The sequence below is a fragment of the Hakea prostrata genome, unplaced genomic scaffold (genome assembly GCF_041222555.1).
Source record: "Hakea prostrata isolate BN-2017 unplaced genomic scaffold, UWA_Hpros_2 contig_77, whole genome shotgun sequence".
In the NCBI taxonomy this organism is placed as follows: domain Eukaryota; kingdom Viridiplantae; phylum Streptophyta; class Magnoliopsida; order Proteales; family Proteaceae; genus Hakea; species Hakea prostrata.
The window spans coordinates 16,686-22,515 of NW_028291196.1; the positions used below are offsets into that span (position 1 = coordinate 16,686).

Consider the following 5,830-nt stretch of genomic DNA (forward strand, 5'->3'; position numbering starts at 1 on the left):
CTGAACTAACACCTCAAGCTACGGAAGATCCAGTTTCTTAGTTTCTCCAGTATGGTATACATAGCAACTTTAGGGAGAACAAACCATGTAGGGTCCCTTTTTACAGGACAACCTTCCTTTCTCAACCTTCTCAACTAAAAGTTCAGTCAAATTGAAACCTCCCCTTTATTGATCACCAAAATCTAACAATGAATCTACCTATAAATATAACCCACCTCCCTTGCACATTCATATCACACAACATCTATTACAACATCTTCATCATGGATAAGGCTTCAATCAAGCTGGCCATTTTACTCATTTTTTTGCTCAATGCTTCAGGTCTCAAATTACTCTCCAATTTACTCATGCACACACACTCCATCATTTGCATAAATTTTTTTTCCCTGCCAATTTGATAAATTCGTGATAATTGTATATCTTTATTCTGCAGATATGTTCCCAAGCGTGCATGGAGATGGAGTGGTGACAAATGGGGAAATAGGAGGGTCATCAGGGATACCCGATTGCGGTCCTAGGTGCCATGTTCATTGCACCATTGGCAACCGGTATTGCACATGTTTGTGCGGCGCAACTTAAAACCAAATCTACCAGCTTTGTTGGTTTGGATTGGGGGCCACTGGGTCCTAAGTTGTCTTAAATAAAATTTAAAGGGGATGGTTCCTCCTTTCCTTTGTATTAGTTTTAATTTTATCTGATGAAACTGTACCATCCATTTAAGTAATAAAGAATTTATTCTATGTTATGCTAGTTGAGCCCTATTTAGAATCATACTTTTGTGTATAGCCTTGTAATCATTATAAAGTTTAAGATCTAATAAGGATGTCAATCAATAAGTTTGGAATTGTTTACACAACGATGTACGTGGTTCGGTTGATCTCAACAACCTACATTCATGGGAATGTGATTTGCTCCCTAGAGTTTGACTGCCGTACAAATTACATATTTATAGTTACAAGAGTCCTTATTTAACATTAATCTTGTACTCTTATTCTATAGTTTGAATTACACAAGTTATCTATTTCTTTTTTGTATGAACTATGTCTCATGTGTGTTTCAGTACAATTCTGAGTCCATTATAAGGCCTCAAACATGGGTGGCATGCACAACCAAAAGTCCTCAAAGAGCCATAGTCAGGCTGGACTCGAAATAACTTAAAGTGAGGAGAAGTATTGCGCAACACTTGGCTGGGTAACTAATTGATCTAAAAAATAAGAGTTTCAAAAGCATACATTCAAATATTTTTTAAGGCAAGAGGCATGGGATAATAGAATCGATATAGGTTCCATAATAATGCTGGTGTCGGCGTTCAACAGCCCCATTTTGTTCATTAGTGTGAGCGCAAGAAAGTCTATGGTCAATACCATGTTCTTGAAGAAAAGAAAAAACAGTTCAGTTCACCTCCCCAATCACTATGAAACCACTTAATGCAACGAGAAAAGAGATTCTCAACAAGCAACTTAAATCTCTTAAAAAAAAAATAACAACTTCTGATTTAACAATCGTGGGATAACACCAAATAAATTTGTTACAAATACCTTAGTCTCAATTAGTTTTATTTTGTCCGTAATTTCCAATATTACCCCCCACATATTTAGTTAAAAAAATATTATCATGAACCATATCTCCAAACTTCGCTAGAATCTACAAATGGCAGAGGCAGAAGTGGTAGATAGTAAAGGAAGATTAATAAATGAGTCGTGCATAAGGTTTTTTTTTCAAGGTTATTCTTGTATTTCTAAAATGTTGATTTAACTTGTTTGAATCAACATTTAACTATGATTTCCTAATAGCAAGAGATGTTATTGATATTTTCACCCTACAAAGGGTTTGATTGATAAATGGAATTACTCAGGGATATTGCTGAAAATTTCACTTCTTCAAAAAAAAAGAGCAAAACACTCTATATATGTTAGGTAGAGAAGTAGACTTATGGAGTGTTGTCGTATGACACTCAACTGAGCTCTTTTTCTATAAATTCTTTACTCAGGGATATTGCTGAAAATTTCCCTTCTTCAAAAAAAGAGAGCGAAACACTTTTCTATGTTAGGTAGAGAAGTAGACTTATGGAGCGTTGTCGTATGCCACACTCTCAAATTGAGCTCCTTTTCTATAAATTCATGATTTATATATACACTGTTTTTCCGTTAGAAGGATGGTATAGCGATTCCAACTAGGAATGACAAAGTACATATCAAAAAATAATTTTATTACCATTAAACTTTATTACAAAAGTACAGAAAAAACATATATGATACAAAGTTATCTTGGCAATGAATCTTGTTTTGTTACCCTTCGATTATATTACAATTATTCGTGTTTCCTTTGCCCCTAGTTAGCTAGGACTATTCAGGGTCAGCACCAACTACCAAAGCTGCAGCAGCATCTGCAAAAATTGCCATCCCTAGTAGGGCATGTAAGTCTGTCTCATCTAGGCCTTTGAAGCCACTGATGGAGTTCAACTCTGAGCAAACAACGAGCACACGAGCCCCTTTATTATTCTTTGCAAGATCTTTCCCTACAGGGAGCACTGAGCCACCACCATAGTATCCTAGATGGTACATCATCACATGTCGAACAGTTGGGGAAAGGCCAAGGAGTTTGATAAGCTGTAAGTCAACCCGCGGTGCATCAACACCAGAAATGGTAGTGAATACGATGTGCATGATCTTTTATTTTGGCTACCCCCACTCGTTGATAGCTTTGGTTGCTGCTTCCATGGCCAGCTTAGGTACCTCAGTCACCATAATATCTTGACGTGTGTTGAGGGATGGAGCTTTTGGATCACAAAGTGTTGGATTCTTTGAGATCATTTCATCGGAGAGGTAGGTAAGGCGTTTGATGATTGTCGAACTGTTACCTGTTTTGACAAAATCAAAACGGCCATTTTCTTGAGAAAATTGAAAATCAATCTATATGAAATGATCCGATTTGCCATCATATGAAGAAATCAGGCAGCAGGAATTGATATATAATACTTACAAATACGTTTGAACTTCTCCTTCAACTCAAACTTGTGCTCGCTCTTGGTGGTTCTGAAGTACAAGTCTGGAAAATCAGTTTGGTACATTGTGTTGGATGGATTTACAGTTCCAATGGCAAGAACTGTTGCTGGACCTTCAGCATGCTGAGCTTCATAGATGAATCCCTCGGATGTCATTGCTTGTCTTTTCCTTATCTAACCTCTCAGTATTATTTCACATGAAATCTACAAGGAGTTAGTACAAGGCTTTATATAGAAATAGAGTCCTTCTTCCTCAGTGTCCAGGGGCTCTTGTAGTTGTGGTTCTTGGACTCTTGAGTTTCAGTGTTTTGGTTTACATAAAGGTAGGTGTTTTAGATTACATAAAATATTGACTAGGGTTTTGTACCAATCAGTATCAAACTCTTCTTTGGCCAAAGGGTTCAATCAACAAGAGGATCTTGACTACAATGAAACTTTTAGCCCTATTTTCAAAACCACTACTATTCGCCAAGTTCGATCTCTAGCTATCTCCCACTCTTGGCCTATTCGCCAACTTGACATCCAAATTCCTTCCTCCATGGCTTTCTAAATGAAATAGTCTAAATGATACAACCACCAGGGTTTGATGACACTCTTCATCCTAACTATGTTTGTTGATTTCACAAATATCTTTATGGTCTCAAACAGGGCCCTCGTGCTTAGTTTGATCGTCTCAGTTCCTTCTTTTTGGAATTTGGTTTTGTTGGATCTAAAACTGACACTTCTCTTTTCATTTATCATGGTATTTCTGATCTACTATTTATCTTAATTTATGTGGATGACATAAATGTTATTGACAATTCTGAAGTGTTACTATCAAAATTTATGACTACTATTTCCTCTGTCTTTGCTGTCAAAGATTTTGGTCCCTTACATTATTTTCTTTCATGTCTGTATCTTTATTCCCTAATGGTCTTCACCTTTGTCAACAAGAATATATTACTGACTTTCTTCATTGGGCCAACATGAGTGATTGCAAGCCTGTTACCAATACTTTTTCTCCCTGTACCCAGTTGAGCAAAGCTCATGGCTGATCCTACATTGTACAGAATTATTATGTGAGCGCTATAGTATGCTACTATAACTCATCCTGACATACATTTTGCAGTCAACAAAGTCTGTAAGTTTATGCAAAGTCCAACTCTTGATCATTGGTATGCTGTCAAAAGGATTCTGCGCTACTTAAAAGGTACACTCTCTCATGGAACAGTCTTCAACAAATCCTCTAATATGACTTCAACAACCTTCTCCAATGCTGATTGGGTTGAATACCCTGATGATCATAAGTCTACCAGTGGCTATGCTATCTTCCTGGGGCCCAACATCATCTCTTGGAGTTCTTGAAAATTATCCACTATTGCTCGCTCCAGTACAGAGTTTGAATATTGAGCTATTGCTAATGTTGCTGCTTACCTCACTTGGCTACAAACTCTACTTCATGAGCTTCATATATTCCTAAGTGTTGCTCCTGTACTCTAGTGTGATAATATTGGTGCCACCTATCTCACTGCAAATCCTGTCTTTCATGCTCTTACCAAACATGTGGAGATTGAATTCCACTTTGTTCGTGATAAATTTGCCAAAGGAGATCTTCATGTTCCTTTCTTATCTGTTAAGGATCAACAAGCTGAAATCTTCACCAAGCCGCTATATACTCCACATTTCAGCACCTTGGTAGCCAACCTCAAGGTCACTTCACCTCCCTTGAGTTTGTGGGGGCGTATTAGGGATACCCAAGTGCGTGGCCCAAATTGTCCAGGTATGGAATTGGGTATCCTTCCAAAATCAATATGATAGGATATGATATGAAATTGGGTGGCCCAAATTGAACAAAAATTCAACCTGAATAGTTCCGTACAATAAGGGTTTTCCGGTTTCAGTCTTCGTTTGGGTTTGGCTTGTTTTTGGCATTACCGGGCGGCTATAATTTTGGTATCAATTTAGGTTACATTTACCATGTAAATAAATTCATCAGTATGACAAAAAAAAATCTTTATTCAATGAAATTCAAGATACTAATGATAATCAATTGGGTTTTATCATTCAAAGTCGAATTATAAAACTGAATTCATATCAGAATTGGAACCGTTTAAACCTGAATGGGAACGGTTACTCTAGTTCAGCTTTCGGCTCACGCACTCACCTCATAAAACTGAACTAACACCTCAAGCTACGGAAGATCCAGTTTCTTAGTTTCTCCAGTATGATATACATAGCAACTTAGGGAGAACAAACCATGTAGGGTCCCTTTTTACAGGACAACCTTCCTTTCTCAACCTTCTAAACTAAAAGTTCAATCAAATTGAAACCTCCCCTTTATTGATCACCAAAATCTAACAAAGGATCTACCTATAAATATAACCCACCTCCCTTGCACATTCATATCACACAACATCTATTACAACGTCTTCATCATGGATAAGGCTTCAATCAAGCTAGCCATTTTACTCATTTTTTTGCTCAATGCTTCAGGTCTCAAACTACTCTCCATTTTACTCATGCACACACACTCCATCATTTGCATAATTTTTTTTCCCTGCCAATTTGATAAATTCGTGATAATTGTATATCTTTATTCTGCAGATATGTTCCCAAGCGTGCATGGAGATGGAGTGGTGACAAATGGGGAAATAGGAGGGTCATCAGGGATACCCGATTGCGGTCCTAGGTGCCATGTTCATTGCACCATTGGCAACCGGTATTGCACATGTTTGTGCGGCGCAACTTAAAACCGAATCTACCAGCTTTGTTGGTTTGGATTGGGGGCCACTAGGTCCTAAGTTGTCTTAAATAAAATTTAAAGGGGATGGTTCCTCCTTTCCTTTG

The 5,830-nt window shown here is 37.6% G+C and overlaps 1 pseudogene; it reads right to left on the bottom strand.

Annotated features, from left to right (window-relative positions):
• Positions 1 to 247: 247 nt before the first annotated feature.
• Positions 248 to 3,160, bottom strand: LOC148998975 (chalcone synthase H2-like; annotated as a pseudogene).
• Between the last annotated feature and the right edge of the window lie 2,670 nt (positions 3,161 to 5,830).